At 37.0% G+C, this 12068-nt stretch overlaps 1 protein-coding gene across 13 annotated transcripts in view; it reads right to left on the bottom strand.

The window, feature by feature from the left end:
* The window catches only part of Tenm2 (teneurin transmembrane protein 2), a 1230398-nt gene that overhangs the window by 1134043 nt on the left and 84287 nt on the right, over window positions 1–12068 (bottom strand). For all 13 annotated transcript variants that reach the window (XM_030245994.1, XM_006533290.3, XM_006533295.4 and 10 more), the window contains exon 2: window positions 4830–4942. The gene's annotated coding sequence lies outside the window, so the exon portion shown is untranslated. The remainder of the gene's footprint in view (window positions 1–4829; window positions 4943–12068) is intronic.

Here is a 12068-nt window from a genome sequence, read left to right on the forward strand (position 1 = left end):
AACCCTTCATTTCCCCCTAGAAGCAATGGTTCAGGGCTTGTTAATATCTTGTTTATGGGGATGATTTAGAACAATAACTGCCAAAAACAAGAAATCAGTGCATTTATTTTGCTCCGTATGGCTGAGACCCTACTCACTTATATTCTTTATTAACATACTTCCTTCATGGCCATTTTTTTAAGTCTGGAAGAGTGTGCAGCCACAAGCATCAGTATGCACACACAAGCAAATAACCAATCACTTTTAAGCATAATATATTGATTCATTAATAATTTCTACTATGCACAATTATATCTAATTTATATCAAATTGATAATTTGGTCTTCTATTTCTATCTGCTACTGTTTCCATAAAATTAGACTTGACATATAGAACTCATTTTCTTTACATTTTTGCAATACTACATTAAATCTTTGGTTACCCAAATTATGGAATTATTGTTTATCTGATTTGCCAAGGTTAATGGAATAAAAATAAACGTGTACTATAATTTTAAAAACTGATTTTCAACAGTCACTTGAGTCATTCAAATATATTCTGTCTCACTAGTCCAAAGAAACTAATTAAAATGTTTAATAGTGTCTACCAGCTAGCACAGGTGCTCAAAAGCATGTAAACTCTGAACTGTATTCCAGAGAAAGTCAGGAAACAGCACAGGAAGGCTACCACCTCATCGTAAGTGGCGACTGGAATAGAAACTGAACGATTCACTATTTTAAAACATACAAGATTAATTATTTATCAGCTCATATGATTTATATTATCCCTCTTTAGAATGAACTCATTTTATACTTATCCAAAAAAATGCTAAGTAGTAAATAGTGGCTAATTATCTAGAGAAATAGATTTAAGAACAAAAAAAAATTGTGTCTTTTTATTTTTGCCTCCTTCCTAGTTGTATAAACTTAGAATTCTTTTTAATCCAATGTGACCTCAGTTTTTCAGAATTTAAAAAGGCTTTGGTGAGTAAAACCCACTGACTTATATTAAGGGGAACAATGACTTAGATTATGTACATGCTACACATCTAGAATTCCTTTATCCTTTCCCTTTATGTTTGCTTTTTTTAAAAAGCACCATAGACATTATGCATTAATTCTGATTTTTTTGACTTTTATTCTCTTAATTTCTGCGAAAATATTTCCTGAAATACACAATATTGCCTGACTTTATGTGAGAGAGCGTGAAATATTTAAAAGAAACCTGCCGTAAATCTCACAATGTTCAAAGGCAACTCAGGCATGCAGTGTGGAAAAAACATCTCAAAATGTGCTGATCTTAAAGGTTAGTGCTGGCGTAGTAAAGGGTGTTTCTCTGCTGGCAGAAAAGGAGATAGAAAAGGCAGCTCAGTGCAGTGCTTTCTATATGTTGCTAATAATTCTAGCTTTTATAACAAAATGTATTTCATGCTAGAGAAAAAATGTGTTAATCTCATTTCTTAAAAAGAAACATCCCCACTTATATACCTAACACCTAGAAAGTGTTGTACACCTTTCAGGTGAGAGGGAGGGGAGACGAGGATGTCAGCTTGCAATCTACAGATAGGGCCAGAAATCTATACAATACCCACTGCAGGGCGATTGCCTAAAACACATGCTGTATCCTTCTTTTTAAAGCAGAGTTGCATTTAAATAGCATAAGCAATTGGGAAAAAAAATTGGTTGTCCTATTAGCTTTGATGGAAGCATTCCTTAAATGTAGGGGGCTTTTGTCTTCTGGTTTTCCAGTTTCCTTCTCCATTATATTCTAATTAGTGGGGGAAAATCAACCCCAAATTATATTCTTATTACTAAAATCACTTCTTACATTTCCTCCTGGTCTGGTTGGAAGCCTGTCTGATGGTCTCAGAATTGAAATCTACACGGACAGGATGTGTGCTTAAATCAAGTGTTTCAGAGGATGCCAAAACATAGACAGACACAGGTTATACAGTTCTCCCAGTTAAAAGTGCTTGCATAGAAAGGTTTAAGATAGAGCCATGGCTAGAAAAGCTATATCGAGCTTTGGACACTGACTCTTAACAGCCAAGAGTGCAGCACTTAAAACTTCAGGCATAAGCCACAGTGAAAAGGGAAAAGCCAGAGGAGGTGGAGGAAGGAAGAGGGGACATGGTACAATCCTCAGGGACTATACCAAGCCTCTCTCTGTCTGATAGAACCATGCTCACTTATCCTGTTAGGGCTGAAAGTGACAGGCTAAGTCAGTAGTGGAAGGCAGAAGCCTTGTGGAGCCCTTTACAAAGTAGCTAGGCATCTTGAAAACAGGTTCAACATTATTCAAAAAAAATCACATCATACTGCACAGAGAACATTTTCCATAAGTGGATAATAGTTTTCTGTAAGCCAGGACCTGCCCCACTCACTGGCCTGCAAAATAGCCAAAGTCTAATTAGAGTGTTAGCTTCAGCAATAAATGATTAAAATATTACTATAATTAAATGATAACACACGACGTCATAATACACTAAGGGAACGTAAGGAATTGGCAAACCTGTGTGCTAGGCAGCTTGCTGACCAACATCTATGAACCTCAGTGATGAGTTTTGAACTTTGGTATCCTTAGCTGGAAATTCTGAAGTTGGCTTTTAATACCCAGGGAGTGTCTCAAACTTCGTAACCTTTTCTTTTCCTTCCCAGATCTCCAGGCTATTACTCACTGTCCTCAGTAAGCTTTGCCTCCTCCTTCAGCCTCCATATATCACAAAACCACACTGCACTGTTTGCTAGAAAGCCAGATGACAAGCTTACATGACAAGATTCAGATGACAGCAACAGAGAGCAGAGCAGCAGATGACTGTCAGCTGGGACAAGGTCAAGGGGACCCTAGAATCAGCAGAAGTGCCCACTCCCCATTATTCCAGGTTTTGCCCCAGAAAGTTCCCTTTCTCTAACTATGTTGCTTTGTGGTCTGTTATTTGCCGAGGGAGGACAGATGGGTTAGTATAGAATATGCCAGAGTCCCAGGTCTGTTTCACCATACGCACTCTCATTCCTTCCAAAATTGACAACTTAACATGTCTAATTGATTTCCTAAGCACTTGATTATAGTCCTTAAGAACTAAAGCAAAATAGACACTAGAGTCTTCCACACAGAGGTGCTGCTGTAGAGGATACACAGCAGAGAAGGGGATAACAGAGCCTGGAGAGTCCCACAGCCAAGTCAGGGGGGCCTGCTGACCAGTTCAGGCTGGAACAACCAATTCGAATCTCACCTCCAAAATGAGAAAACCTCGCTGCAGAGAAAGTTTAATTTATGCAGAATGCTGTTTGTTCAACTGGGAATCTTTCTCGGAATGAAAACACAGTTAAGATCTAGACAGAACTGTTAACTACTTAACTAGAAAATGCCTGCTCAAGTTGTACACACACAGGAAAAAAAGAGGAGGAAGTGGAGCGATGTGGTCATTCAGCCCTGATAGAAAGGGAGATGACAAAATGTTGACGAAATGCCTGGACTTCGGTTCCCTAGGCAGAGGAGATAGATTTGCTGGCAACAGTTCACATTCGCTTATCTCTAACTAGGTGTGGAAGGACAAGCTCAAGCCTCTCATTGCATCACCAGTGTAACTGCAGCTTCGATGAGAATTCTACTCAGCATCTCATAATCTCCATACGTGCCTTCTGAACTGCTCTGGTCACACTCATTAAGTCACAGATTTTTAGGAACACATTCTTGTTGGGGTGTTCCTATACTCAGCTTCATGCCTACGCCCTTTCCTAAGGCATGCTCACTCCCTGCCTCGTTACCCAGGAAAAGGGAAAAGATTTAATTTGGGAAAAAAAAAAAGACTCATTTCATTTGTCTAATAGTACTTTTAAAATCATCTTTTATAACTAACTACAGCCACAAAACCCCTATCTGTAGTCACATGACTCAATTAGGCAGGAAACAATAGTTTGGTTAAAGGAGACTCTCTTTCTCCAAGTGAGAATTACATGATATGTTAAAGCTTTCCTCATGGAACCCTGTGGGTATTCTATCCCCAAATGAGCTATTGGGTAGGCTCTGACTTATGAAAAGAGAAAAACCACGATCTATAGAAACAAAGAAACTCACTGGCACACTGGTAGAGCATTTTCCGACTATGTGCCAGATTCCAGATTTGGTCCTCAAAAGCATAAATAAAATAAATAACAATAAGTGAATAAGTGTAAAACAAACCACTAAAGCAGGGAAATATTGTGATAGGAATACCTAGGAAGAATGGAGTAGGGAAGCAAGATATGAGGAACAAGATGATAGAGAGCAACATATTGAGAATGACAGTCCAGGGCAATAAAGAACAGAGGATTTAATTAGGAACCTAAGGAAACTCAATGAATTCCTCTTGGCTTGCTGTATAAAGCCTGCACAGATTCACATTAAACCAATCAAGGGAGCCAAGCTTTTTCATCCAAAAGCCATTCCACCCTACAAAATGAAGCAATCTTGTCCAGCTAGTCACAGTCATCTCCATGCATTCCCATGTTTGCATGTCAAATAAATGTGGAGTGGACAAAACATTTGGTAGAATATGGACCAGGGATTGTCTTTAGGCAATCTTTCCAGGTAGAAATTAGGTGCAGGTGAAGAATAGGGAGTTGTAAAATCCTTTAAGTGTGTGGGAGGAAAAATGATAAGAGAAGGTTTGAGAGAGAGAGAGAGAGAGAGAGAGATCAAAACAAATTAATTTGTTCATAGGACAAAGAAGAAAGTAAACAAACAATAACAAAGAAAACACCTGGTTTCTTGTGCACATTTGCCCAAACACACTGTGAACATATTTTGATCAACAATGCAAGCACAAACCAAGCAGAAGAAAACAAAACTGTAGCTATAATATCACTCACCAAGTGGGTGGATGTCTGATGGAGAACTCAGCTGCGTTTCTGGGAGTGCTCACTGGCCAACCCAAGAAGCAGAGCAAGTTCCGGTGGGTTTCAGCAATAAAGAGCAGGTGTAACTGTTAGAATAAAGGAGAAAGTAGGTAAGGTATAAACCGGTGCCCAGGTGAATCAGGAACACAAATGGCATGTATCCAAAATGTGAGAAAGTTGAAATTGGCCATTAGATGAAATAAGTTTAACTCAGAATAGTTCTCAATAGAGAAACTTTAAAAAAAAAAATGTTAGAAAATAACAGTAATTGGTGTAGTTGCTTTGATTAGGCTCACTGCCCTTGTTTGCTTTCTGCTGTTGTGATATGCGGCATTACCAATATTAATCTAAGGAGGAATGATTACACACCCTGTTCACAGTCAATTATTAAGAGACCTCAAAACTCAAGGCAGAGAATTGGAAGCATGAACTGATGCAGAGGTCAGGAAGGAATGCTGCTTACTGGTTTACTCCCAACAGCTTGCCCACTTTGCTCCCTTGTACATCCCAGGAATACCAGCCCTGGTTATGGCAGCACCCATAGTGGGTAGAGCCCTTCCATATCAATCAAGAAGTTGTACCGTAGACTTGCCTAAAAGCCACTCAGATGGAGATAACTTTCTCAATTGAGGTTTCCTCTTTCCACACGAAGTGAGCTTGTTTCAATTTGACAAAACTAACTAGCACTCTCAGTATTTTGTAAATAGTAAACTAATTTGTGTTCAACTACAATGGTACAGTGGTCCTCTTCATGGTGATGCTGTTTATGAGGTAAATACTGAAATATATAATGTGGTCACCGGAAAGTATCTGAAAATAGTTGCCTATTTCTAACAAAGTACAGACTTAGGTTAGCCTTCATGTTGACAAGTGGTTTATTTCATCTTACAACTTAACAACCCTGCAATGTCTTAGCTTCTCCTGAAACAGTCAAAACCTAGATCAACAATTTGAGTGATAGCATGGCAATCTTTCAGGAAGATCCCTCTCCCACTACATTGGGGAATACAGAAGGTAAACTTATAGATGGTCTGCCATTGTGTGTCTTATTGAGAAACAAGGCTGAAGGTCAGGATCCAGGGACCCATGGATCCTCAGCCTTCTCTGTATTTTGGGATCAAAACACTCATCACATAAAATTGAGTAGTAGAGAGAGCAAATGCCTTGAGCTACACTATAAGCCCAAAGAATTATTAAGTACCATCCCTGCCTTCCTTACTAACCTACCATCCAAATGTCAGTACATTTGGGATGTAAGTAGAAGGAGTCCATAAGGATAGAAGTGTCTAATAAAAGCTGTGTGCCTTTAAAAGACAAACTGCAAAGGTCAATGAAATTATAACCCATGTGTGAATCTGTCTTGTTTCAATTCTTGTTTGATTTTTCAAAATTCAATTTGGCCGTCCCTGCCTGGTAGAACAATATGGTCCTTTGATTTCCTCCTTAAACACTCTGTAGCCTTTACTGTCTTGGTACCACACAACTTTAGCACTTAATTATATCCTATCTTGTAATAATTAGGTGTCCCTATAAGCAAGTCTGTTTACTCACTTGAACCATTCTGATCCTTTAATCTCTCATGAATATTAGTTTTTAATGCTATTAAGAGCCATAACTTAACAATTTTATTACAAAATAAAATTGCGAGGATAATTTTCAAGAAGAGTCAACATTGGGCAGCATGAAAATTTACTGTGAACCAGGCACAGGAAGGCGTGCCTGTAATCCCAGAACACTGGAGGCTGAGACAAACAGGATGATTGTGAACTGAGACCAGTTTCAGATCGATAGAGGGAAAGGACCTCAAACCCTTCTGCTTAACAACAACAACTAAAGAAACCCATTACTTTGATAGTTAAAAATACTACAAATCAGAATGTTAGGAGGTAGAAGGATCTGAGGTTCTTTCCCTCCCTACTTAATGGCTCTGAAGAAATGGACAAATCTCTCACCCTCACTGGGAAGCTACAGTTGAGCCACCTATTTGTTTCAGCTAGATTACCAATTTGTTCTAAACATGCGTTTAGAATCCTCAGAGATGATGGTGAAGATCTCTAAGAGCAGCACAGGAGTGATGGGGGGCAGGAAGTGATGAGTGCAATCTATCTTAAGCTTCATAGCAAGACCCTATCTCTGAGAGGGAAAAGGTTATGTGTAACAAAACACTTTATATAGCAAGAAAACCCAACTTTTAGGGACTAGAGAAATGCTATTGTTTTGTTATGGATTGTAGGGTTAAGTATAAAAGCAAAAGTAATCTTCTAGGATGTAAGACAAAAGCTCAGATTCATGCACACACTATACAGAACACATTGAGATGGCCAAGGACCCAGGCCTCAGTTCAACTGCTTGGGCTTATCAACAGACCAACATGCCTAACGGTTATGTAGAAAGACACAATCCTCTGGGAAAGGCAAGCAAGGATAAAAGCACCAAAGTCACAGGTGTACTGTAATATGGTAGCTACACCAGAAAGAGTCACTGTCATTATTGCTTGTTGTTATTAGTGAAATACAATTCTCTAAAAGTGTGCTGTTTTCTGCACTGTTAAAATCATCTCCTATTTTATTACGTGACATAGTAACATATTTTAATTCGCCCTAAATAAATAAATAAAGGAAAATAAATTTGGGAAAATAAATAAATAAATAAATAAATAAATAAGGGACCTGGGTGTGATGGTCCAAGTCTTTAATCCTGGTACTTGGGAGGCAGAGGCAGGCAAATCTCTGAGTTTGAGGCCAGTCTGGCCTACAGAGTTCCAGATCAGCCAATGCTACACAAAAAGACCCTGACTTTAAAAAAGAAAAGAAAAGAAAAGAAAAGAAAAAGAAAGAAAGAAAGAAAGAGAAAAAGAAAAGAAAAAGAAAAAAACCCTAAAATTAAAAAAAGGTTCTTTTTAACATGAAATGTTATTAATCAAATATTCAGTAACAATGGAGCGTGCTGAGACAGTACGGTCACAGAAGGCCATTATTCACTAGTTTTCCATCCATAGTAAGTTGTGTCAGATAAAGCCAGACAGGTCTGTCACCTCAGGACTTGGGAAGATCTGAAGCCTAAGTGTTGCTATATACCGCGCTGTGCATCACCCAGGGCAGTTATAGGAGAAGAGAGAAAGGGAAGGAGGAAGGGAGAGTCAGGGAAGGATGGAGAGAAACAGAGAGAAATCAAAATAGATGTATCACTTAGAACTCATATGTGAACCAATATGAAAGACATTATAAATTAAGTGATAAAAAATTGAATCTTAGCTTTTTTGAAACCCATTTCTGTTTGGTTTCCTTCATGAGAACTTATGTGACAATAATGTGATATGATGTCCACATTTTCAAACTTATTTTAAAAATTCTTTTCTAGTATCCTAAAACAACATAAATGGTTCAATAAAGTAAAGAGGTAGTAAAACAAACAATAACAACAAACCCATTTTATACAGTGATAACTGCTCCTTAGGCTTTGCTGAGCATTTCCTATAGCTCTCTTCATAAATGCATCAGGCATAAACAAAACAGTGCACAAATAGGTCAATGTCACCCATTGATCTTTATTCTGAAGCTTTTTCTCTAGCAGAAATGTATTTTCTGGTTTATTGATGGCAGTTAATCTAGGACCGTTTCAAACTCAATCAAAATATTTCAATGTTTTATTTAATACTTGTAAGAAAATTTAAAAAAAAAAAAACCTGAAATGCCCCGTTTAAAAGAATCTTGTAAAATAAGCAATTTAAAATAATTAAACATTATTGGCTTTAGGGGAATAATATGAGCATGTCTTGATTTGCAAATTTTTATTGATTTTTTTTCTGCCATTCACTAAATATATAAGTTATAGAAATTTAGAAAACTAAGAGAATGCCAGACTACATATTTTACATGAATGCCACAAAAGGAAAATGATAAAGAGAAGCCTATAAAAAGCCAAACAATAGGAATAAAACTTGCAAGATATTGTTATCTTCATTCAAACTACCAGTTCCCTTAATGGGAATTAAGTTTATAGGCTTAGAGGAAGTATTAACAGTTTTCCCTTCAGATATAAAGAGATTGGTATTACAATGTGAGGAATGGGAGATTAGTGGATGCAAATTAATTGACTTCTTTCTAATGAATAAAAATAAAGATTTCACGGACGTAAAAATATGAGCAGAAGAGTTTCATTGCACACCATAGAAGAAAATGAAACAGAAAGTACCAAGGAATGACTCCTGTAATATACTCAGACCATTTTGTCTTATATCATCCACGGAACTATTTGAGAACTACAACTTTATTCGAAACAGAATATTCTAAGATAAAAAGAAAAGGAAGCAAACAAACCAACACAGTTTTTTGTTTGTTTGTTTGTTTGTTTGTTTTTGTTACCTAACAGAATATTTTATAGTGAGGTTTTTAGACTCGATGTAAAATAATTTTTCATATTGAAATTAGTATAGATAGACTGAGACTTGTCAACTGTTATAGTGCACTAAATTATTTGACAGATACATAGTGATTAGTGCTTATGCATCTGGCAGAACCTCATTTCTTAATCCATGCTTTGTAACACAGTAACCTTTAACAGTACATATCTGTGGAACACTAAACACCTGGCCACTCTCTGCATGCATTGCAACACATACCTAATTTCACAATTTAAAATAAATAAGTCAGTAACATTTGGCTTTGATTGCACATTGAAAAGATGCATTTTGGTATTTTCCATGGCATGAAATGCATTCAGACAGTGAACTTTAGCAGTTTTCTTCTCACTACTTTTCATGTACCCTAATAGAAAAAAAATTAAACAAAATGCATGATTTGCATTATATTTCTCTGAGTCAGTCCTTCCCTGCCCTGGTGCCGAGTAAAGAACACAGGCTGTGTTTTCATAAAATCTACACTCTTACAGCCAGGTTCTCAAAGTGTTTAAGGGCTTCCTAGAATGCTCAGGTTAGTGAGTAAAATTTTAAGTGTTAAGCCCAGTCCTGAAATGTTAATGTCAAACTACAGAAATCAGAAAGGTCCATCACAAGTCTATCCAAATCGTGAGGCGGAAGCTACTAAATACCAACAATCTGAAACACACTGTGGCTCTATTAAAAAACAAACAAACAAACAAACAGATAAACAAAACAACAACTTTGCTTCCCACTAAAGCTACTTCCTTAATCATGAGGATAGTGTGGCCAATGAGCAGTACAAAGTCTACCATTGCGTTTGACAACGTGTTATTAGCTTCCACTGGCCAATTTTGTACAGTAGAACAAGACAGTAGCCTCATTACAAATACTGTTTGAAATGCAATCATGTCTCCAAGTTAGCTAAGGAGACATGATTAGGAGAGAGGCCAGAGGACAACGCTCAAATCATTCTGAAGCTCCTGCAGGTGGTTTCTGTCTGTTGGATGATGAATTTGTGACAAACACATCAGCAAAGTATCATATGCACGTTTAGGATTACTGAAGACACCCTCATTGACCAACACTGCAAACAAGTTATGGATACACAGGCCGCAGTGGCAAGGGATGCTTAGAGCGCACTGAAAACAACGGTAACTAGAATCTCAAAATAATTAGGTTTATTCCCTACAAGCCCACTCCTGACTGAAGAAGATGCATCCTTGCCATATGAAATCATGGAATTTTTATTTGTTGTTCCTTAAGATAGCATTTCAGTTAATTTAACTCACTGCCTCACATGGAGGCATCTACAATAATCTGTCGAGTGCTGGCACAGTTTTTCTTAGAATGCATGGCTTCTATCATAACGACGCACCAAAAGCAATCAAAACACAATCATATTTTCAACATTTAAATGCAGGGTCTGTGATCCAAAGCTTATGTTCAAAGGCTTCAGGGAAAAGGGGAAAAAATTCTACAGAAGTTTTAAAAGATAGTCTGTGTAATACCAATTCATTAAGCAATTTTGAAAGGGTCAAATCTTATTTTGCTTAAGGGTTATCTGATACTGAAATTACTGGAGTTGTATAAAATATGCACTCTCTCCCTGCTCATTTTCTGAATGAATAAATATGAGGCCAATTTTATACAGAATCACTTCAACTTGAACTAATAATTGTGTACTGCATGCCTAGAATAATGTTTGTTTCACAGGGATACATAGAAAAGGAATGCAAAAGAAAGCATTAAATCAGTTGCTAATTATAATTAATTCATAGAGAGTGGATGTTCATTTGTTTTGGCTAAAATATATAAAATAGTACTCTTATGGAGGCCTAAAATGATATTAGATGACTATTAGGTCATACAAGGGCTATTTTTTTCACCGAATAATTTAAGAACACAAACTATATTTTATGAAGTATAAGTCAATATAAGCAGAAGGGACCTGTAGGCCTCACCAGAGATGCTGCAGCTTTTACTACCATGTCCGTCACTTTGAAAGCTACACATGAACCGTTTTCAGCAAATTTGAAATTATTAACAAGAATAAAATGAATTTGCCAGAAGATGATTTGCATCAGAACATTCTGGAACACCTCACTTGCTATTGAGGGACTAATAAAAATGATTTTTATTTCACCAGACAGAGATGTATGAAATGGCCATTTTTTTTTTTTTAGTGAGGACAGATGGGAAACTAGGAAATGAAAAAATAAATCTTTTTTAACTCCATGAAAATGTTGACCCTTATGTATGGCATCTTTTGCCTATCCCAGGATTATTTAAGATAGTAATTTTCATATTTACACTATGTCCGCAATTTGATAATTTAATTAAACATCACTCACTTTATCTCTGCCAGGAGCTTCTAGTTGTTCCTCATAGTGACTCACTGTTATAGTACATATTCCCACCACTTAAAGGGCAATTCTAGTGGGTTAGGAAAGGGACAAAGTTAGTAGGCTACCTGCTATGGTATCTTGAAAAGCTATTGGCCTGTGTGAAAGCATGACAGGATGGACGAACCTAAAGTAAAGACTCACTTTAGTATCTAATAGGATGCTAGAAAAGTTTAATAATGATAATAATAATAATAATAATAATAATAAGGAGGAGGAGCATGAGGAGGAGGAAGAGGGGGAGAAGAAGAAGGAAGAAGAAGAAGAAGAAGAAGAAGAAGAAGAAGAAGAAGAAGAAGAAGAAGAAGAAGAAGAAGAAGAAGAAGAAGAAGAAGAAGAAATACCAAATAACAATACGGCTTTCAGTTTACTAATGATTTGTTTTCTAAGCAAACTGTGGTAAGGGCTATTCTATAATAAATTCCACAG

Source organism: Mus musculus, chromosome 11 (genome assembly GCF_000001635.26).
Source record: "Mus musculus strain C57BL/6J chromosome 11, GRCm38.p6 C57BL/6J".
NCBI classification, from domain to species: Eukaryota; Metazoa; Chordata; class Mammalia; order Rodentia; family Muridae; genus Mus; species Mus musculus.